The 24,399-nt window shown below is 33.2% G+C and overlaps 2 long non-coding RNA genes across 15 annotated transcripts in view; both read left to right on the top strand.

Annotated features, from left to right (window-relative positions):
- LOC107625099 overlaps positions 2,048-24,399 on the top strand; it is a 25,909-nt gene continuing 3,557 nt past the window's right edge. The window contains exons 1-8 of one of the 7 annotated variants that reach the window (XR_001617071.2): positions 2,048-2,059; positions 16,273-16,610; positions 17,274-17,340; positions 17,460-17,502; positions 17,955-18,029; positions 18,508-18,639; positions 19,010-19,062; positions 20,200-20,453. This is a non-coding gene — a long non-coding RNA (uncharacterized LOC107625099). Of the gene's footprint in view, positions 2,060-16,272; positions 16,611-17,273; positions 17,341-17,459; positions 17,503-17,954; positions 18,030-18,507; positions 18,640-18,957; positions 19,063-20,199; positions 20,454-24,399 lie in introns of those variants that run through there. The other 6 variants (XR_002357221.1, XR_001617072.2, XR_002357222.1 and 3 more) reach the window with 6 other exon arrangements.
- On the top strand, positions 9,700-14,851 carry LOC107625100. Of its 8 annotated transcripts, none has more exons than XR_002357228.1 (9): positions 9,700-9,935; positions 10,061-10,250; positions 10,782-10,947; positions 11,053-11,102; positions 12,252-12,343; positions 12,607-12,801; positions 12,993-13,482; positions 13,587-14,213; positions 14,531-14,851. It is a non-coding gene; the product is annotated as an uncharacterized LOC107625100 (long non-coding RNA). The 8 variants fall into 8 exon arrangements; XR_002357230.1 differs by having other exon boundaries at positions 12,607-13,297; positions 13,381-13,482; XR_002357229.1 differs by having other exon boundaries at positions 12,607-13,482; positions 13,587-13,745; positions 14,125-14,213.

Below are 24,399 nucleotides of genomic sequence, written 5' to 3'. Positions count from 1 at the left end.
AGAATAACAAATTAATGAAAAAAAAAAAAACAAAATATAGGGACCTAATTGAAAATTCGGTAAAACTATAAAAAGCTACAGAATAATTAAATCTTGTTTATTTTAGTTCAAAGCAATTTTTCAAATTAAATCAAACTGATGATATTGATTTAATTCAGAATATATACAGTTGCGTTTTTAATCAAAATCAAATTAAACTGAACCGATGTAAACGGAGTTTAATTTAGTAAATTTTATCTCGTAAAAAAAATTAATGGATAAATGAAAATTGTTTTAACATAATTATATATCCTACATATCTACTATAGTTTATATCTTTTTTTATTAAATTAAAATTTAAAATATATTGCTATCGTTTATCATTGGTTTATTAATCTCATACATATTGAAGGATTTGGATCCTCTAAAGTTTGAATTTTACTTTAGAGAGTAAAGTGTGATCTCTCACCATTGATTTCATAGGTGGGACCAAGAATAAATATGAAAGAGAAACTATTAAAGGGTAGAAGATCATACTTTATTCTCTAAAGTGAAATTCAAACTTTAGAGGATTCAAATCCCATATTGAATCTCCTGTCATTTTCTTCATTCAAAGCAACTTTTAGATTTATAAAACTCCTTCATTTTCGTCAATCATTATTTTACTTCACTGTATTATATTATATCTTTTTTTTATTTACCTTAATTATCTTTCATTTCCAAAACTTCTTTATCCTAACCTATATATAATTCATAGGAGCTTATAACTCTTATACAAACTCAGATCTTTTTGGAATCTCTCTTTAATTTCTCTCTATACATAATATATCTACCCTTTAAATCGAAGTACTTACAAGAATATTTTTTTTATGGCATCTCTCAGTCTGCCAAATTAAAAATTAATTTGTTACAGATTAAAATTTTATTTAAAGATTTATTATTGAATAATGTGTTACTACATACACAATGCGAGAAGAGCAAAAATCAAATGGTGAGAATGAGAGCAAGAGAGAGAGGGGGTGGGAAACACCGGGTGGATTAGAACTTGGCAATTTAGTATAGATCCGAGGGTTTAGAATTGAGAAGAGTACTGTCGTCTGAAAAACGAGTCGTTCTCTATTTTTGTAGATCATCTTCCTGAAGATATATCAAAGAAAGAGTTATACCACTTGTTCAATTGAACTGGATGTATAAATGATATCTATCTGTCACGAAAACAAAAAAATGGAACAATATACATATTTGCGTTTATCCGATATACAACGAAGGGTAGAGCTATGAAGGCTATTGCGAAAATAAATAGAATGAGATTACGAGGCAAGGTTCTTTCAATAGAAGCTAGGTATTGACGTACGAATGAAGTGAAGAATATGAAGAGACATTATGAGGCGGATGACGTTCAGAATATTGTTAAGTTTCTACCTCCACATGAGGAGAGCCAAAGGTTTTTAGAGAGAAATGTGAAAGAACCGAGAAAAAAGAGAAAAAAAAAAGAAGAAGACCCATACGGCAATGGGTGGAACAAAAAAGATGGAAGTATCTATCGCAAAAGAGAATCTGGACTGGTTTCAGAGGAGTCTAATAGGTGGTACGACAAAGGCTATTGACTATAATTCTTTGAAGACCATGATTGGAAAGAATTTGCCTCAAGTTGTGCAAGTACGAGAACTATGAGCATACAAAGCACTTTTGACTTTTAATAGTGTATTCAGTGCAAAAGAAGCCTTCACGTTCAAAATGGACAATTTGCTGCAATTTTTTCATAGTGTATGGAGATGGGATAAGGAGGAGCGTAGTAAAACTCGAAGGGTATGGCTAGAGTGTTTTGGTATTCCTTTGCATACGTGGTCAGCAGAGACATTCAAGATGATAGGAAGCCAATGGGGAGAAGTTATTAGATGTGACAAAGTCACGGAGTCATGCCTTTCATTCAGTGTGGGACGGGTGCATATTGATACTTGTATTATGGACATAATCAACGAGTGGATTCACATCACAATTGGTACTAGTGGATTTGATGTCCTAGTTAAAGAGGTTGGTCATGAGAGTTATGGATTGCAGTGCAAGCTTGAGGAGGTAGGTAAACCTTGCCCCCCAAAAGCTGGCGAGATTTTGGGTGAAAGCCGTTTGAGCTCGATAGTGCCAGTGGTAAGCAGAGATCCGGTGGTTGAATTGGTGATGGCAGTGCCAAGGAAGGAAGAAGCTGATAAGGGTATGGTAATTTCAAAGAACATTTTGAATGAATGGAGTTATTGCAATTCAATTCAAATCCAAGCACCAAGGGTAACAAATGATGCTGATTTTGAGGGAAGGGTTTATTTTAAGGGATATAATGATTTGGTTAATGATGTTGAATCAGAAAAAACTGTTAGTTGGGATTATGATAATGATGGGCTGAATAAAGGTTGTATTTAGAACATAATATCTGACCAAAACAGGCTCATTAGTTGGTCCAATACAAAGGTATGTGCCAATTGTGCTAAAAGAGACAGAATGTGCCAACTTTCATTAAACAGAAGCCCATGTCATGCTGATGGGGAAATAGGAGGCGAGCTGGTGATAGGGAGTCTGAGTCGGGTTGTGCTCTGTCGGGTTGGCTGCTCTCCAAAAATTGGGTTGTGCGACGCTACTCAAGACTGAATCGAAGAAAAGAATCCAGATTCTGATGGCACAGCTGTTTCACGCAACAAGGGAGACCACCGAGCTGGCAAGCAAGGACGGGGTAGTGGAGATGACGACGCCGTAGGGTTTGTGGCGGGGAACCATGCGGGCGAGATTGAGCCAACTAGATGCCTTCCTATGGATTCTGAGACCTCACCTAGCAACATTTCATTGCCGACGATGGTTGGACTCCATTCTTCCAGGGACGACGGGTTCGATGGAGATGCAAAAGTGAGTGGTTTAGTGCCCAGGATAAATGTCGTGGGCTCCTGAGTCGGGTTCATTGAAGATGGTGAAGGAGCACTAGAAGACTAGGGTTGGGGTGGATATTGGTGCTGGGCAACAGGGGATATGTAATGGAAAGGCTTTGGAAAGGGAAGAGCAGATGCTTGAAAATAGGAAGGCGTGGGAATTGGCTGTTGAATCAGGAGCAGTGTAGTACAACAAAGAAGATGATATCATGACAATTTCCCAAGAACAGAATAAAGCATTAGCTCAAAAGAGGAGGTTGGCAAAGCAGAAAGAAAAGGCACAAAGATGTAGACCCAAAAATCTCAAAAAGGTATGTAACAAAATTTTTAAATGATTTTTAGCTCTTGAAATGTTAGGGGGTTATGGGGTGTTGGACAATTGAGTATGGTGAAAGAACTAAAAAATGAGCAAAAACTGAATATGTTAGGTTTGGTTGAATCTAAAATGTAAGTTGTGACTAAGTTTAACGTAGCACGTATTTGGGGGAGCGATGTTGTGGGGTGGGAGTATGTAGGATCAGAAGGCACGTCCTGGGGTCTGTTGTTAATATGGGATGACATGCTGTTTAGAATGAATAACTGTTACAAAGGGGAGAGATAGTTATGTGTTAAAGGAGTCCTATTAAAAAATGAATTCAATTGTACTTTCTGTTTGGTATATGGTGCTCATACTAGAGTGGAAAAGCTTGCTGTATGGGAGGAACTGAGCTTTATAACTGGCTTATGTTAAGTTCCGATATTTTACATAGGTGACTTTAATGAGGTTATACAGGTTGAAAAGAGGAAATATTAGGACAGGTTAACAGCCTCTGCAGAAGAATTTAACAGTTGGATTCAAGATATGCAATTAGTGGACTTACCGTTGAATGATAAAAAATTTACATGGTTTAGAGGCCACTCTTGTAGTTGTATTGATAGAGTTCTAGTGAGTGTAAAATGGATTGAGGAGTTCCCAGAGATTCGATTAAAAGGCGGACCGAGAGGTTTGTCAAATCACTGCCCAATTATAGTTGAGGATTACGAATTCAAAGGTGGTCCACATCCTTTCGAAGCTTAGACTCTTGGTTTACACATGAAGGTTTTCTAAGAATGATCAGGGAGGAATGGAGAAATCTTGGTGAGGTGCAGTTCACGGATAAGCTGAAGGCTCTAACGTTGCCTTTGGGGAGATGGCATAAGGACAATTTTGGCGATATGGACAAGAAAATTCAGCGATTTGAGGAGGAGATCAGGAAGATAGATGAGATTGCTAGCAATGGAGTTTATGATGGTACATTAGAGGCTAGAAGGAAGGCTTTAGTAAGCTGTTGCAAGCGGTGGTATGTGAGAAAATAAGTACACTGGAAGCAGATCTCATGCTCCAGGCATACAAAGGATATGGATAAAAACACCGAATTGATGCATTGGTAATTAATGAGAGGTTGATAAGAAACCAAGCTCGGATCAAGATTGCTATCAGAGAGTTTTATAAGGATTTGTATCATCAGTTGAGATCGCCGGTTGTGGAATTTAGGGACGAACTGGTAAATCGGATTGATGAAGAAGAGTCTGTAGCATTGGAGAGAATATCGACAATGGAGGAGGTTAGAGAGGCGGTTTGGGATTGTGAATCATCCAAGGCTCCAATAAGTGATGGGTATAACATGAATTTCATTAAAAAGTGCTTGGATGAGATTGGTGCAGAGTTCACAACAGTTGTATTGGAATTCTTTCGGTCATCAAGGTTGTCTTCTGACTCCAATATTACGTAGGTGGCCATAACACCTAAGTTTATTGGAGCCAAGAAGATTAAGTACCTCAGGCCAATTAGTATGGTAGGTTGCGTATATAAAGTAATTTCTAAAGTGATGGTCAGAAGGATGAGATCAGTGATGCCAAGTCTAGTAGGAAAGACTCAGAGCGCATTTGTGAAGGGTCGAAAAATATATGATGGGGTACTTATTGCATGCGAAACATTGCAATGGTTAAAGATGAGAAAGAAAAAAGCGGCAATCATTAAATTAGACTTTCAGAAGGCTTATGATCTGGTAAAATGAAGCTTTGTGGATATTGTATTACAGAAGATGGACTTTGGTTGGAGGTGGAGGGAATGGGTAAAGGAGTGTGTTGGTACAGCTTCTATGTCGATTCTGATAAATGGCTCACCATCTAAACCTTTTAAGATGGAGAGGGGTTTGAGATAAGGTGATCCACTGTCTCCTTTTTTGTTTGTTCTAATTGTTGATGTTCTGGATAGGATAGTAGGGGAGGCAGTCAGGAACAGACGTATTTTTCCTTTGCTGGTTGATAAGGATAATATAGAGTTGCCTCATCTCCAGTTTGCAGATGACATTATATTGTTCTGTCCACCGGAGGAGGAGGCCATCAGAAACTATGCCAGGTTGCTAAGGTGTTTTGAGGTGATGTCGGGGTTAAGTATTAATTTTGATAAATCTAGTTTAATCCCAATCAATTATGAACAGCAGTGGACTTACAACATGTGCAACTTATTAGGATGTAAGGAGGTTAACCTTCCAGTCAGATATCTTGTCATTTCTTTAGGAGCAAACTCAAGGCTGGTCAGGATTTGGAAACTGATAATTGATAAAGTGGAGGAGAAGCTTAGCTTGTGGAAGGCAAAAGTGCTCAATAAAGCGGGTAAGTTAGTCCTTATTAAATATGTGTTGAATAGCTTGCCGGTGTACAATTTGAGCCTATATAAGATGTCGAAGGCAGTGGCATAAAAGTTGATTTCGTTGCAGAGAAAGTTTCTATGGAACAAGGAGGAAGGTAGAAATGGTTTGGCGCTAGTTAAGTGGGAAGTGGTTCAGGTTCCTAAAAGTTGGATGGGTTGGGGGTGGGTGATGCCGTGGTTAGAAACACAGCACTTCTTTTCAAGTGGTGGTGGCGGTTTTCAAATGAAGAGTGTCTATTATGGAAGAAGGTTGTGTGCTCTTGCTATAATTTGAACTCCAATGTGATGTTATCAGCTCAGACATTACCTAGTAGAGGGGTCAATGGAAGGATATTTGTCAGTTGCAGTTCAAGGATAGTAATGTGAGATATAAGATGATTGCTGGGTTGCCTATGGAGGTGGGTGATGGAAGGAGGACTTGCTTTTGGGAAGATGTCTGGTTACAAAGTGGTTTGCTAAAGATGAGTTTTTCGAGGCTTTTCTCTGTTTCAAATCAAAGAGGAGGATATGTCATAGGGGATTGTGGGTTTTAGAATGAGTTATATTGGATTTGGAACTTCCAGTGGAGACGAGATTTATACCAATAGGAGTTAGAATTAGTAGATCAATTACATGACACCTTAAGGCCTGTAAAGCTAGCATATGATAAGCAAGATAGAGTTGTATGGAAGTTTGACAAGGAATGCATTTTTTTTTTTACTAACTCTTTTGTGCAGGTGGTGCAGTCAGAAATACTCCCGGAGGATATCACCAGCTATAGTTTCACCAGAACCATATGAAAAGGTTTGGTTTTGCCACGAGTGGAGTTATTTATTTGGTTTGGTTTGCTTTGATAGGAAAAGTAAATACTAAAGAAAGATTGCATAGGTTAAGAATTATTAGTCACAGTGACAACATGTGTGTATTGTGTAAAAAAGATGTTGAACATATTCACCACTTGTTTCTTTGTTATGAGTTTACTTGGCAAGTGTGGTGTGAACGGCTATCTGACTTTGGAAGATTGTGGTCTATTCCGGATTCACTAAAAGAACATTTTGAGAGTTGGACAGGTGTAGTTAATAGGAAAGAGGAGCGCAACAAGTGGCTCATATGCTTCTTTGCTGTTATTTGGAACGTTTGGCTAGAGAGGAACATGCGAATTTTTAATAACAAGGAAGCGGGTGTAGAAGAGGTTTTCTAGAAATCTTTAACCAGTTATAGAGAGTGGAGTAATTTGGATCCTTTTCGTTGTTGATGGCAATGGCGAAGATGACACTAGGGATAGTTTTCTGTTTATATTTCGTTGGATGTTGATGTTTGAGATTTGGTTCTTCTGTCACTCCACTGTATTATATTGAGCTCCCTTGTTAAAAAAAATGCACAATGTGAGATTCAAAAGCTAAATTAGTTAGTTCCTACGAACAAATTGATATAATTTTTGACAACAAAATATTCTGGTCGTGAACCACAAAAGACGACATACTATATAAGTTTCCTTTTCTAATATGCCTAGGATTTTTGGTTTTATCCGAAGCAGTGGCGGAACTTGAAATAAAATTTTGGGGGGCTAGATAGAAGATAATTGTTAAGATGTTTTTGATATGGACCCCATTTAAGATAAGCTCGCCTAACCTCATCTCTCTAATTTTGGTGATATTGCCAAATTTAAAGCCATTTTTTAGTGTCTCGTTCTAAAGAATTAAGGTCAAACTCATCATATCTTTGAACTTTTGAAGGTTGTATCTCACTTTTTTCGTGATTCATTAAAGTATAAAAACTATCCACAGGTGTTGATATTGTAAAGGGTAATGCTAGGTAACCAATAATTTTTTTAAACAATATGAACAACCACCAATCAAATTAAAACACACTACACCTCCAAATTAACCACCTAAATCTTAATATTAGAATAATCATCCGCACATCTAGTGAAATGAACATCCGATCTATCCATTGTTCACATTGTTTAGTATTTTCATTGTCTACCTATACTTTTCCTATTTTAAAAATTATATGTTCTTCTTGAATATTAGCCTTCCTCTTAAAATTGCATCAATTCTTTGATTTTTCATGATTATTTTATATAAAAATTTGAATATATATCCTGTAAAATATGTAAAAAAGAAATTAGAAGGATAAATATTAAAATTTATAATATTTATTGAATTTTTTACCAATTTATACAAATACAATAATATCAATATTTATTGAATATTCTAATATTTTTTATCATATAAAAAATTAAATTAAATAAACAGTAAAATATAAAATAATATTAAATTACATAAATAAAAAATGCCTAATTTTTTATATTTAAATTCAAAGATAGATGGAGTGTTGCTTATTGAATAGAGGGCTGCAAAATACAAATACACTCAGTTCAGTCCAAATTCAACAAGGTTTGAATGTTTAAAATTAAAAAATTTTTTATTTTTTGAAATAGTATTATTAATTTTTTAATAAAAGTTTGGGGCTATGCCCCTTGTCTTAACTAAGCTCCGCCCCTGATTCGAACGGCCTTTTGGTCAATGATGATATTATTACCCTTTATGTTCCTCATTTCGAGGGTTATATCTCTATGCACAGGAGGCGGATTTTCGGTGATTCTTATCTTTATTTTGAATGATCATCAGTTGTTTTGGTTATTTTTTTATATTTCTGAATTTGAAAGGAGAATTCAGACGAAAATAATATTATTGATGAGAACACAAGAACTAACGGAGTTGTCTATTTGGCGCACTTTAAAGTTGTTGCCGCCAGTTAAGAGCTACATCAAGGAGGAGAAAGATGAGGAGAAGGACGCCAACAAATCAGCCATTGGAAAGTTAATTATTATTCAGTTTGTATAGAATAGTTTAAGAATGGGAGTTGATTCAACCTTTTGGAGTTTGTGTTCATGAGTTCCATTTAATGTGTATAAACTCTTGGTTGCAACGGGAAAAAACTACTTGTCCAGTTTGTCATGCAGATTTAGAATTTTAGATACATTTGTTCATTGTTCAAAAGTAGTTTAGTTGTTAGTAGTTAGTACTAATTAGTTCTAGCCCTTGGTGATAATCAAACTTGATGTTTCTGAAACATTAGTTTATTTATATTCTTTATCCATTGAATGTGTTATGTGTCTAATCAAACATGCAATGTTACGAAATATTAATTTATTATATTTTTATCAATTATATTTGTGGCTTTTTTAAAATAAATAAAAATCATATTTATTCTTTTAATTAATTTTTTAATTTTTTTACCGTTTTAAACATTTTGTAACTATGTTACAAACAGCTATAGCGAAGGCGCTGATTATGAAATAAGGTAAAAAATTATAACGGAACAGTTGTGCAATAACGCAGTTACTGGCAGATAGTGTGATAATGAGTTTAATATAATATCCGCGATACGGGTATTATTATAACAATTTAACTACAATATTTATTCTATTTGTATGGTTAATTAAATATTCGATTTGAAAAAAATTAACGATTTAAATTTTTAAATTAAAAAAATATAATTTAAAGTTATATAGTGATCCCAGTTATATTGTTGGCAAAATCTATGCTATAATTCAAGATCTATTTTGCTATTATAACCCAGGCAGTTGAAATAAAAAAATAATATCTAAAAGAGTAAAATTTTGAGTGTAAATAAAAATATAAATATGATTTTTTATTTGTTTCAAAAAAGTCATTATATTTGTCTAATTAATTCTTATTGAGTATAAATCTATCTGCTGGCGAAACTTCTCGTAATCAATGGCCCCCAAATCTTTTACAAAAGAAATTAATAATTCTATGTTAAAGAATATGGTTAGGTCACTTGGTTAGAATTCTATACTAACAATTCAATAATTTGTAATCAATTTTTACTTCTTCTTTTTTTGTTCACTCTAATTTTTTTTCTTTATTCAAATTTAACATGTTTGGACATTTGACCTTTTCAAAATTTATTCTATTTTTTTATTCAAATGTAACCACTACTAGAAAACTAGTTATTACAGACGGATATTTCTGACGGATTTTATCCCACGGAAATACAGACAGAATTTCAGAGAGATTTTTTGTCGGAAAATAAAAAAAATGAATTAGCATAATTACAGACAAAAAAGAAAATTCGTCGATAATTCTGTCGAAAAGAATAATTTTTTTCGTGAAAAATGGTTACAGATAGAAAATCCGTCTGTAATTTAAAAATTTCCGTCGGTAATATTGATTTAAACCTAATTTAACCTGAGTGTGTCGAGCTTTATTCACACTCCACACAAGCTTCTTCCTCTCTCTGTCGCACGAACAGCTTCTTCTCTCTGTCACATGAGCTTTTTCCGCCGTTACCGCCGTTCGCGTCGCATGAGCTTCCTCCGCCGCCACTCTTGTCGCGTTTGCTCCCTTAGTGAATTTCAGGTATACTCTGATTTTGTGATTCTGGTGCTTAGGGTTCAATTTTTCTGTGCCAATTTTAGGTTTATCAATTTTTCTTAGCAGTTTCTATCTTCTTGTTGTGTTGATGCTGATTGAGCTTGTTGTAGGTTTATCAATTATTTTATTATCAGCGAAGAAAGAGATTTTTTGTCGGTCATTTCTGCAACGATTCGTGAAACTCGGTGGAAACTCGGTGGTTGTTGTTGAATGGCGAAGCTTGGAATGATAGTTGACTCTGTTGGTAACTTCTTCTCCGGCAAAGACCAGCTTCCCTAGTGTGACCCTGACATCGTCGTTGTAAGCCTTTTCTTTTTCTCGATTCCATTTTCTTCATTCAGAATTGATATCAACTTGTGATTTCTTGTTATCTATTGGTCGTGATTTCAATCTTGATGTTTAGGTCAAAATCAAGTTAGCGCTTGCAATAGGTTTAGGGTTTAGATATAAATCAATCACATATCTTTTTTTACTTTAGTTAAGGAGGAAGAATTGCAGCTTCTATGAAACAATTCCCTGTTATGATGGATCATTGTGTAATCAGTTATAGTTATAGCTTTGATTTTGAAGTGTGGCATTCCTCCAAATTAGGAAATTAAAGTGTGTCATCATATATAGGTGGGTTGAGGATTTATTTTCAATTTCTGAATGCAAATGATTCAGGAGTTGTTAATGTATTATAGAGCAGTGACTTTTTGCTTGTTTTAAAATCCAGTGATCCACTTGTTTGATCATCTTTGAGTATGCCTTCTGTTTTAGAACAGAACAATAGTTGACTTTTTGTTTCACTGACTTCTTCATTTTGGTTTGCAATATCTTGAAACAACAAAGGCAAGACAACCAAATCCAATCATATACAGGAGATTGCGCCGCGGATCAGTGGCAGCGAGAATTTCAGGCAAACAAACTGAGGCAAGACACTGCTTGACAACCAAATCCAATGATTCTGAGGATTCTTGAACTGATGGGAGCAGAAATAACCTTTTGGAAGTTAATGGTTAGTGTTTTTTGGTGCTCTCTATAATTCTTAAGTCTTTTGGGGCTTCCATGTTATTCTACTCAAGCATTCACCAGTGGTGTCACTATTTTCACTGTTTTCAAGTTTCAGAAGTAGATCAGCAGAAAGGATTGTCCCTCACTGATGGAGATAAGGTATAATTTTTTATATTAAATATAATTTTAAAAAGAGTCTAATAACTAACTAGAGAAGCAGTTTCTGATAGTCAATTTCAATCAATTTCACTTTACTATTTCTTTTGGATTGCTTACTTGAAAAATTGAGGCCACATGCATTTAATTATTTTTTTTCTTGGACATGTGAGGAAAAGTAACAACAGAAAATATAGATTTAAGTGTCAATATAAAATGTTATATAAGCTCATCTATTCTTATTCCCTGCTTCTATGAATTTTGAAGTAATTATTATAACGGCCAAATACTTTCAATGATATGGCAACACGTCATTGGATGCCTATGTGAAAAACTTATGCATGCTTGTCATGCATCAAAATCAAATTATCAAAAATAACTTATCTATATGCATGCTTGGGATTTTTATTTATATCATTCGACTTCCACTGAGTGTAAACGTTGATTATGATAATTAATCAGATGTTGTGCTTCTTTTTGATCCTGTGGAAATGTGTACTTAGTTCTATGCTTTCATTTTTTGCTAATGCCACTTACACACATCAATCTCTTCTTATTCATCATGTGACGTTGATTGTTGGTATTATTTTCTGTTTGACATTACCCACATTGACCAGTTTTTGTTCCTGTTCTTGTTCCTGGTGAACATATACAGTGTTACACTATTAAATTACCAGATATAAATGCATCATACCCAGAAAAATAAGATGTATATTTTGCATTGGGGGATCCAATAAGAGCAAGAGCAGAAGCAGAGTGAATAGTAGTGTAATTTCATTTGTAGACTAGTTGTAACTCAGACTCTGCATCACTTGCCCTCTGTTCTAATAATACTACTACTAGTTGTATATATTTGGTGTTTATACTACACTTTTGATATGTTTAGGGGTTCCTGCAGTCGTTGGAAGTATCTGCATTTATTTTTTACGTTAATCCTACTTGAGTTTGTTATCTCTTACCTGTTTATAAGTCAAATTCACTTCCTTATTTACTCTCAATTCTCAGTATTTGAAATCACAAAATATTTCCAGAATTTTATTGTGGGGCTTATGGTGCATAAAGATTATGGATTCACCAGAATAGTTTCTTCATGAAACTGTGAATTTCTGCTTATATTGTCAGTATTGTATTTATTATTTGTTTTTCTTCCAGAATATGGTGTACTACAAAATATCACATTGTGATGGTCGGATAACTAACCCAGAGCACAGAATTGCAAGCGATGTGCCACGGTTCTGCTCAAAGTTAAGTGAAATTGTTTGGGATGATTTAACTGCACTAACTGATGGACTGCTATACACTTGGCGGCTGTGTTCATATGCAAGTCCAAAATATGTCTTCTGGATATTGGTACCACCATAATTGAAGTTTTCTGTTATGCAGATGTCTCATTGACAGTTACTGTTAACATTTTTTCTAGATATGTTGCTGATGGCTGGAGACTGTCAGACAAATGTTACGCAGAAATCATTCTTTATATTCTCAATAAATGTTGTTTCCTCTTCAGGGCTATGTACTTGTAGCTGGGACCACAATCAGAAAATGCTCTCCTCCATTTAGTAAACTAATGTCCAGAGAGCAGCAACTGGAAGGAGACTATCGACAGCTTCACTCGCGATTGAGGACTCACTCGGAAAGTATATCATTTTATGGTGGAGAGATGAGAGAAGATGCCCATATTCAGCAGAAGTTTAAGACCTTGGTTAGGCATTTGAGTAGTGTCCTACATGACCATTGGTGGTTTGGCATGATTCAGGACTTTTTATTGAAGTACCTTGGTGCTACAGTTGCTGTTATTCTGATAATTCAATGCCATATTACTGTCTAGTTATATTGAATTGTTATATTTCTTTACTTTATTATTCATCTGAATTGCTTGCACATCTGTCCAAGGTTGATCTCGAGTATCTTTTGGACCGTTACCCCCCTGAAAAAGAGGTAAACTGGGGTGATGAACTTTCTTTGGGTGAGCAACAAAGATTAAGCATGGCTAGGCTTTTCTACCATAAGCCTAAATTTGCAATTCTAGATGAATGCACAAGTGCTGTCACAACTGACATGGAAGAACGGTTTTGTACTAAAGTTCGGGCCATGGGAACATCATGCATTACCATATCACATCGTCCAACATTAGTTGCATTCCATGATGTAGTTTTATCCTTAGATGGTGAGGGAGGCTGGAGTGTTCGTTATAGAAGGTTTGAACTTTACTATGCTGCTTGTTGCTGTTCAACTTTGGATCTATGCTATTATTTATAGGATTCAAATTTGCTACAAGGAGGACTCTTCTTCTGAATTGGTGATTGATACAATGAAGGCATCTCAGACAAAGCGACAGCGTGATGCAGAGACAGTTCAAGAAGCATTTACCACGAACAAAAAGGTTCAAATATTTCTGATTCTGGTTCTTGTGATATCTTCAATGTTCATTATTTTATATTAATATGAAGTATTCCCTACCTCCTATTTTCTTCTTCTCTTGTCCAGGGTTCTGGATTCTCAAAGTCAAGCGCACAATCATATATCACAGAAGTGATATCATCATCTACATCCATGAATTCTACTATTTCACCATCTGCTGTTCCCCAAATTAAAAGTAATTTGAGGCCATTGCCACTAAGAGTAGCTGCCATGAGCAAAGTATTGGTAGTACCTTCTGTAGATATGCTCTTAACACACACAGACGTATATATGGTGGGGATGGACAACTATCCTGTCATAATAGATTAATTCTACATGTGTCTGAGTTATTTATGAAAATCTTAGATATTATTGTTTGGTGGTAAACATATATTTATATGCATATGCAACTACAACTTTGCTGTACTCAAGTTCTACACTCCTGCAACTTATGGGTTCTACGGTACTCCGATTGATAATGATATTGCCTTGAAAGTTTTACTTGCTGCTGATTGTCGTTTTTAGGATTTAGTCAGTTCTGAAAGCATTCTCAAGATATGCTTTAGTTGAGATAAATAAATTTAGAGCTATAGTAATTTCAGCATTCAAGTATCTACTCTATTAGTATCTTATGAGAAGGAAGTTGAGAGAGAAACTGCAAAAACTGCTGACATGAAGGAGAAGGGTGCTGACCCTTATGATTTCAAGCAGCAGGTATCTAATTTCAATTTATCTATTTATGCAAAAATAATATGTGATTGTTTTTAAATATAGTTATTATTAGATTGAAGTTTTTAAATTGTACATCTTACTGGATTGTGCTGACTTTTTTAAATATAGTTATGCAAGCATCTCTCTCTTTCTCTCTCTCTCTCTCTCTCTCTCTCTCTCTCTCTATCTCTCTCTCTCTCTCTCTCTCTTGCAGTTCTGTTTTAAAGTTGTGTTTTTGTTATCTTCCTTCATTTTTTCTTAATCCTATAAAACATCGCTAGACTTCTAAAATCTGTCCATGTCCTATTTTTTGACACTAGAAAACTGCATATGCTCAGTCCAATGCAAACAAATCAAAGAAGAAGTAGATGAACAAATACTTTCAAGTTTCAGCCACACAAGAGTCTACCATGGAGTGAAGAATCATGTAACTCAGATTAGATTGGAGAGTTTAAACTTTAAAGAGAGCATGAGGAAATAGTTTTAAAATTTAGGCTGAAGTCATGCCTTTCTCTGTTGTAGTTTAAAAGAAATTTTGGAGTATCTTTTTATTGAGACAGTGAGATATTGGATAATGGTGTTGAAAAATAACATCCAATTTTATAGGTATCATGTAATGAATATTATATTTATCTATGTGATTTTTGGCTTTCTTTTTTCAATTTATAGTGTGTTTGATGGAGTAAATTTAAAAAACAAATCTAAAATATTTATTTTGCAATAAAAAATTTTAAAAAAAAATTATTTTACCTTACCGACGAATTTACAGACGGATTTTCTGTCTGTATTCAGAGTGTGGGATGATTTTTCAAGTTTCAAATTACAGACGAAAAATCTGTCAGAAAATCTGTCTGTATTTACAGACGGAAAATCCGTCTGTAATTACCGACAGAAAATCTGTCAGAAAATTCGTCTGTAATTACAGACGAAAAATCCGTCGGAAATTTTGACATTTCAGGGAAATGGATGGAGAATTTATAGAGGAAAAATTCGTCGGTAACTGGTAAAAATCCGTCGGTAATTTTCCGACGGAAAAAAATCTGTTGGTAAATAATTTCCGACGAGGCTTTTACAGAGGAACAAAATCCGTCGGTAATTTCGTCGGTAACCAAAAATCTGCCTGTAATAAAGACTAAATCTGTCTGTAAATCTGTATGTATTAATCTATTTTCTAGTTGTGAACATGTTTAGACATTTTTTAATTCTCTAAAACTTTATTTTTAAGCTTTGAAATTGGATGCATGCAATGGTGTTTAATTATCTATGATTATAAACTATAATACTTATAATGACTATATAATTTTAATAACACTTAAAAAAGTATTACAAAAATTAAGTAATATTTTTTGTTATTTAATTTTTACGGTGAAATTTTTTTTTTTTTGGGATTTTTTCTCATAAAATATGATGCCAATTCCACCTTTTGTCAACTCTATTGTTGATTATCCAAGATAAGCCTCAACAAAAAAAATATTGAGTAAAATTAATTTCTTCAAATTTAAAAATGGTCAAATTGTTATGAAAATAAGGATTAGAATTTGAGACGAAAAAAGAGAAGAAAGAGAATAGGGAGAATAGTAGACGATTTTATTAATGATTATGTTGTACATAGAATATCAAAAAGGGATTATTTATAACTAAGAGTCTAATTTCTAGCTGACTCAGCTAAGTTAACTGATTCTATCTATTGAAATTTAAAATACAGTTACAATATAGGACATCCATAATAGATATATTATAACACTTCCCTTGGATATTCCTAGTGTAATACGTTAGGTAACTGCCTCGTTAAAAACGTTACCAGGAAAAATCCAGTGGGATAAAAGCCATGGTTAAAGAAAAGAGTATAACCTGTATTACTCCCCTTACACTACAAAAAAAAGAGTTTAAAATGGCATTAATATTACGGCGGTTTTAAAAAACCGCCTTAATAACCGATTATTATGGCATTTTTAGTTGCTGCCATAATGAACTTTGAGTTTGGTGGCGGTTCAAGTGATTATGGCGGTTTTGAACCGCCATTTTCACACGTATATAATATAAAAATTTACAGTAACCCTAGCTTGAAACAGATGAGGGCTCGCTTTACAATTTCCCTTCTATCCCTGATCTCCTTCGTCTCTCTCCGTAGCTACCTCTTCAACTTCCACCGTCGCTTCCTCTTCAACCTCCACCGCCGCTTCCTCTTCAACCTTTCACCATCCCTTGTTCTAGGCTACATTCACCTCAAATCTCTGATCTCAGATCTCAGATCTCAACCTTTCACCCTCCCTTCTTTCGGATCTCAGATCTGCCGTTGACGTTGCTCATTGCCACTAGTTTACTACACTCCCTCACGCCGCCGAGCTCGTTGTCGCCGCCGACGGCTCTTTCTTGCCATTGCTACTCAGCTTTTTTGAGGTTATTCTAATGTTTTATGCTGCATGTTCACGAATCTTCGCTTAACATCTCTTTTTCCTTTTGATTTTCCTTTTCTGCACTTCGCACTTCGCACTTCGCACTTCCTTTTGAGGTTATATTTGATTTAATGATGTCATAGAGGATAATCTGGGAAGAAGAATGCTGTAAGAATAAGCAAAAACATTTAGATTTAGTTGATAGTTGATTTAATGATGTCATAAATTAATTTGTATGTTACAAGACATTTTACTTCAAAGTTTAAATTGATGAGCTCGTTCAATTGTTTTATTGAAGACTAAATCTGCTGAAAGGTTCACAGTTGGAATCTAAAACAGGTTTAGGCTTAAATAAGTGCAACAGATCAAATTTACTTGAACATGGTTTCTTTGATTTTTAACAAAATAGTATCTCTTGTTTTCAAGATTTTGTAAAAAGAGAGGAATGATTATTGATATTTCATCTATAATATTACGTTTAATTTCTTAAGTGTTCTCAAGAAATATGTAACAATTAGCCCATTAAAATTGTTGAAAACAATAAATAGTATATATCTTATTAGTTAGTTACCATGTGAAGCTTTGTGGTGCCATATTTTAGATTTAATTTCCATGAATGCTAAATCAAGTACTATTAACATCATTATTGTAATTTTATTGCTTTAAGAATGCTCCTGACGCAGCAGTGATTGCCAAATGCCAAATGCCTAAACTGTTTAATACACTAACAGCAGGTAGTTTTGATTTAAATTTGTTTTTAAACTTCTAATAATTCATCAACATGATTGCAGTCATCCTAAATTTGCTTCTTTCTATTTTAATAAACTAAATGTTAGCTGCTTTGTGTTTGCAGAAGGAAACACCACTGGGTTTGGCCACACGATCTGCTCACCTAGGTAGTTATAAATGAGTAATCTCTGTAGTTGTTTAGCTCTGCTGCCCTTGCTCTGTTCAATATTTTTTGCATTAACTGAACATTTATTTTTTTATTTATTTATATCTTTTGGATAAATTCTAGAAATCAAAATATGCCCTTGCTCTGTAAATGAGTTCGAGTCATCTGTTCTTGCTAGCAATCTGAGTTGCTCTATTGAAGGCTAGTACTTATATTTTATACATGCGGTACAGCAGTAGTCATGTTGGAAATTTGAACTTAATAATTGGGACTGATCATGTCCTGTTTCACTATGATCTTACTTATTAGATTTGATTAACATATCATTGCACTTAGATTTGATTAACATGCTGTAATTCTCTCATGATTCATTAATGATTTTTTTAAATTGTTTGTTGTCATTTTAATTACTTTTAGTTGAGAAATGTATGTCTAATTTAATTTCTTGTTCAGTGTTCAACATTGAATGAAGAAAAAATATTTGAAGTTCAGGACAGCTTATCACTGTTTCCTTTAGGCTGGATACATGTAAGCTCCATTCTCTTGACTGTCATTTATTCATTCTTAGCTCTGATGGTGGGTTGAACCATCAATGTTTTTCCCAATAATAGATAGTTAGATACAACTGAAGATAGTATAAGCTGCTTTTCTGTTCTTTTTTCTTTTTCCAAAAAAATCACAACTTGCAACGTACAGTCAGCAAAGGCATGTAAGGTTTTAAATTTACCTACCTGAATGGTTGTATATTTTTTTTTCTTTATAGATTAGGTTGAGAAGTGAGTCTCTTGTTATTGGTGGTTTTAGCCTGAAGTTTTAAATCTTGACTTCCTTATCTTTTCTTTTTTTTCCTTTCCCTTTTTTTTTTTCTATTCTATCACATGGTTTGCAAGCATAATATGTTGACAATTCTAGCTGATGTGATTTGATTTATTGTAAGCATCTTAGTAAACTTGTACGTTAATGTTTAGTTTTTTTTTTCTAAATTTTCTGCAATACAAAAATGTAGAGTTGATGGAAACTTTGGATGGATTGGCTGTTAGTTAAGTACATTAAGTTCATGAATACATTTGGGAAGCAGTGGATACTGTACAGAATCATTAAGAGATCTTGTTACTATAAATCCGAAGCTGCTGTTAATGTAAGAAGTCAAAATTTTGATATTTTGAGGATCCTTTGTTCATAGGGTGCCCCTTTCATTTTCTCGGCTCCCTTGCTACCGGGAATAATCTTAATGTGTACTTGTTGAATTACAAAAAAATGAAATATTGATTGTGTTATAAAATGTTTTGATATTTTGTGTGCTTCTCCTATCAGTATTCTCAAAATGTTGGTCTGATATTGCTTATAATTTCTATCATAGATGATGTGCCTTTAGTTATAGATTGTTGGTAACAATTCCTCAGTTTATTACTATAGTTTTGGAATCATTATCTTGCTTTTTCGTATTTCTTTGAAGGTTCACAATGTTTATAATTGGCTATTTGCAAATTGAATCTTGATTTCATTAGGAACCACTGCATACATAGAGCAATCACTCCCTTATCCACAAGATGGAAAACAGGTTTGTATGCTCACTATAACTTGAAAATCTTTGGAGTTTTATAATGACATTAATCTTAGTTGAATGGTTTGTTCCTCTTTTGAATGAAACCCACTTTGAGAAGGAAAATGTCTTTTCCTAGTGTGTTGTTTCTTGCAAATTGCCACTGGTTGTTTGAGCCATTATTTAGAGAATTCAGAACAGAGAGAGAAAGAGAAAAAAAGGGAGGGGGTTCGGGTTCAAATTATTAAAATTAATATTGGGTGCCACTATTTATAGAGTAATTTAAGAAACTTTGCTGATGCTTGCTAGTTAGAGGGAAATTAGTATTCAATGTATTCAATGGTATTGGGAACACATCTCATGTTGGTATGAGTTCTCATTAGGATCTCTGTTTGTACCTTATGTTGGTGAAAATCTGGTTTAAGGCAACTTCTTGTACTAATGAAATATGATCGAAACCTGATCTATAAATGACAGTGATATATTTTTAATGTTTAAACTTTTAGTTTATTAATTTATATATTATATTACAATCAGGATAGTACACCAAAGAGTGAAGAAAATTTCTTTAGTTTCCATTAGGTTTGGATAAATTTCATCTCTTTTATTGTAAGTGAATATAAATAAATAATAAAATTGTATTCATGGTGCAGAAGGCCGAGAGGCCAGTAGTTTTGACTTTCGGTACAAATATGCTATATATGCTTTTTTAACCATGAAAAGATATCTTGATTTATATAATTGAGCCCAAAACGTAAATCAAAAATAGGATAATTATTGTTATTACTAAAATAATAATAATAATAATAATAATAATAATAATAATAATAATAATAATAATTGTTGTTGTTGTTGTTTTACTCTCTTTTTAGTTAGTTAGTTAATATATTATTGAAAAGTAAGCATAATGGATTGTTTTACAAATGTAACCTTACTTTATGTATTAGAGATTTAGAGCATCAATTAAAGGCTGAATCTCTGAATGATTGGACTGGCCTTGTATTTTAAATGTTTTCAAGTGATTAGTTGGCTCTATAATTTTAAATTAGTTTCATTATTGTATCAATGCTATGTAATTAGACATGATAAATGTATATCAATATATGCCATTTTTTTGCATTTCTTGTGCTCATAATAGTTATATTTTTGTTGTAGGGATTGGATCAGGATAGTGAGATTCCATCACCAAAAGAGTTAGGAAGTAGGTCTTCTGGAGCAAGCAATAAGGAAGCATGACCTTGCTTGATATGTTAAGACGTATATTAAGAATTATATGTTAAGACGTATTATTGAAAAATGTTACTTTGATACTTTATTTTTAGATTATGACATTTCAATTATGACTTGGATTATGACTTTTGGATCATGTATGAATTAAAAATCATCTAATGATGTTTGATTTATGATTATGCCTTTTAGTTATTATGAGATTTTTAAGTGAGTTTTGAAAATATCACTTTAAATTGGTAGTTTCAATCTTATTTTAAAAAGCATAAAATTGTCATCATAATTAGGTACAAACGCCGGTTAGAAACCCCCATTTTAAATGAAAACGATGCCATTATACGCTGGTAGAAATGGCGGTTAAAAACTGCCATTTTAAACACAAAAGATGCCATTATAACTTGGTAAAAACGGCGGTTAGAAATTGCCATTTTAAACACAAAAGATGCCATTATAATCTGGTAAAAATGGCGGTTATAATGGTAAAAACGGCGGTTAAAAACCGCCATTTTAAACAGAAATGATGCCACAACATCCTGGAAAAAACGGCGGTTATACCCGCCATTTTAAACAAGTCAGAAACCGCCATTTTAACCCTCAGAGAACCGCCGTAATAACCAGAATGGCACCCAGAATAACGGCGTTTCTTGGGGGCGCCATTTTCGGTAATAATGGCGGTTCTAACCACCGTAATTCCCCAAAATAACCGCCGTTTTAACCCTGTTTTTTTGTAGTGTTAATAATTACATCACTTGATATCTCTTAGTCGGCGCATCCCCATCTTGTATACTAGCTTCTTAAATGTTAAAGTAGGTAGTGCGTTAGTGAACAAATCTGCTAAATTACCATTGAAATGAATTTGTTGAACGTCTATATCAACACTTTGTTGAAGATCATGAGAGTAGAAGAGCTTTGGTGAGATATGTTTTTGTTCTATCTCCTTTGATGTATCCTTTCTTTAATTTATGTATGCAAGCAGAGTTATCTTCGTATATGACTGTTGGTATTTTCTTCATGGATAAACCACATATCTTGAACATATTTGGGTGATTGACATAAGTCAAATACATTCTCGAATTGCTTCATGAATTGTCAATATTTCTGCATGATTTGAGGAGGTTGTCGCTATAGTTTGCTTCGTTGAGCGCTAAGATATAGTTGTTCCTCCACTTGTGAATAGATAACCTGTTTGTGACCTGCTTTTATGCGGATCAGAAAGAAAACATGCATCTGCATATCCAACTAACTGAAATGTTGTTTCATTAGAGTAAAACGAACCCTTATCAATAGATCGTTGAAGGTATCTTAATATATGTTTGATACCATTCCAATGTCTTCTAGTTGGATAAGAACTAAATCTCGGTAACAAGTTTACTGAAAATGTTATATCTGGTCTTGTATTGTTAGCGAGATATATTAGTGCAGCAATAGCACTAAAATAAGGTACTTTAAGACCAAGGAGCTCTCCATTACTTTCACAAGGTCGAAATGGATCTTTATCCACATCTTGTGATCTCATTACCATTTGAGTACTTAATGAGTGTGCCTTGTCCATATAAAATTTTTTCAAAAATTTTTCAATATAAGTTGATTGATGTATGAATATACCATCCTTAAAATGTTCAATTTATAAATTAAGGCAAAATTTTATCTTGTCAAGATCTTTCATTTCAAATTCTCTTTTTAAATAATCTACAGTTTTTGGAATCTCTTCGGGTGATCCAATCGTGTTTAAATCATCAACATATATTACAATAATAACAAATTTAGATTCAAACCTTTTTATGAACACACATGGAAATACATAGTCATTTTTTGTTTCTATCTTTCAATAAGTATTTACTGAAATATTTATACCACATAAATCCAGATTATTTTAATCCATACAAGAATTTTTGAAGTCTTACTAAACAAATTTTCGAAGAACTATTATATGCTTCAGGCACTTTAAATCTTTAAGAGATTTTCATATAAATTTCTTTATCAATTGAGCTGTATAAATAGACTATAACAGCATCCATTAGACGTATCTTAAGTTTTTCATGCACTGTTAGAGTAATAAAATATCTTAACGTAATTGAATCTACCACAGGAGAATATGTTTTCATATAGTCAATACCACGTTTAATTTTTGTGAGAATCTTTGTACTACTAGTCGAACTTTCTATCTTTCTATTTCATTTTTCTCATTGCATTTGCGTACAAAAGCCTACTTGTATCCCACTAATTTTATACCTTCAGGTGTTTTGACTATAAGACCAAAAAGTTTACGTTTTTTTTAAGAGAAGTTAATTCAACTTAAATTGCCTCTTTTAATTTTGGCCAATCATCTCTCTGTCTACATTCTTTGACAGATTTTAGTTTATGATCCTCATCTTGCTTTACTAATTTAACAACAATATTATAAGTAAAAATGTTATCAACAATAGTATACTTTCGGTCTCATATTTTTTCGGTAGTGACATAATTTATTGAGATCTCTTCATTTTCAAGTACCTGAACTTCTTCAGAGGTTTCATCAATATTTATGTATTCGAATCTCCTCTGAGTACTTGTCTCCATATTATGACCATCATGATTAATTATCTCTCTCTTTTTTCCGGTATTTTTATTCTTAGAACTGATTAGTCTTCCACGCTTTTGACGTGAATTGATTTCATTTGCACTAACAATTTGTCCTTCTGAGACACTTATTCTTATTGGTGCATTTGCAGCTGGAATGTGAGATTTGGTTACTCTCTTTAGGTTAGTAAATGCGTGTGGTAATTGATTTGCAATATTTTGCATATGAATTGACTTTTGTACTTCTAATTCACATTGTCTAGTGCGAGGATCTAAATGGATAATGACAATGTATTTCAAGTCATCTCTTTTTTCAACTGACTATTTTCTTCCCCTAATTTTGGAAAAATTATTTTATCAAAGTGAAAATCAGAAAATCTTGCCTTAAATAAATCACTCGTCGTGGGTTTAAAGTATTTTATAATTGACGGAGATTCACAACCAACATATATCTCCAATTTTCTTTGGGGTCCCATCTTTGTGCATTGTGGTGGAGCAATTGGGACATAAACTGCACATTCAAATATCCTAAGATGAGAAATGTTTGGCTCCTGACCGCAAGTCAGTTGTAATGGGGAGGATTTAAGATAACTTGTTGGTCTAATGCGTATAAGTGCTGTAGCATGAAAAATAGCATGTCGCATGCTAAAACAGACATTTTAGTTCTCATAAGTAATGATTTAGCTATTAACGAGAGGCGTTTAATAATGATTCTGCTAGACCATTTTGAGTGTGTACATAACAACAGGTTCTTTTATCGTAATTTCAGTTGACATACAAAAATCATTAAATGCTTGGGATCTAAATTCACTAGCATTATCAAAACATATTGGGTGTGTTTGGCAAACCCGTTTGAGAGGAAAGTGCGTTGAAGTTCTTTGAACGCTGCTGCTTTTTGATGTTTGGCAATCTTTTTCCTCTAAACGCAGAAGTGATTTTGCAGCTTAAAAGTGCGTTTACTGGAAGCAAAAAAATTGTTGCTTCTGCATTCACTTCAACGTGAGTTCACCTTTGATGATCATTATTGATTTTTTTTCAAAAGAATTTTTATATTTGTTTCAAGTCATTTCAAATATTTTAAATTTTTTTCAATTTTTAGTACTTTTTTTATATTTTGATTTTTTATTAAATTTGTTATTGTAATTCTATTATAATATGAATTATTGATTTTATTAAAAATGATAAAGTAAATAAAAAACTAATCATACATAACAATGAAATCATAAGTAATAAAATTTTACGGTTTAAAATAATACTAAATAAAAGAATACTGAGAGTACTAACAAAATTATAGAATATTTTTTGTTTGACATTGTAAAATTTATTATTATAATTCTTGTGCATGGTTTACTATTCTAATTTTTTATAATATGTATTATTGTTCGTATTAGAAATGATAAATTAAATAAAAAATTAAGCATAAATAATAATAAAAGCATAACTAGTAAAAAGTTAGAATTCATAAATAAGATTATTGAGAATACTTAAAAAGAGTACTAAAATATGTCATTTTATATGTTATTTTTAATTTAATAAATAAATATTAATTTTTATTATAAAAAGAGTATT

Source organism: Arachis ipaensis, chromosome B02 (assembly GCF_000816755.2).
Source record: "Arachis ipaensis cultivar K30076 chromosome B02, Araip1.1, whole genome shotgun sequence".
Lineage (NCBI taxonomy): Eukaryota > Viridiplantae > Streptophyta > Magnoliopsida > Fabales > Fabaceae > Arachis > Arachis ipaensis.
The sequence above is the reverse complement of the archived record's forward strand: the minus strand, read 5'-3'. Positions and strand labels throughout refer to the sequence as shown.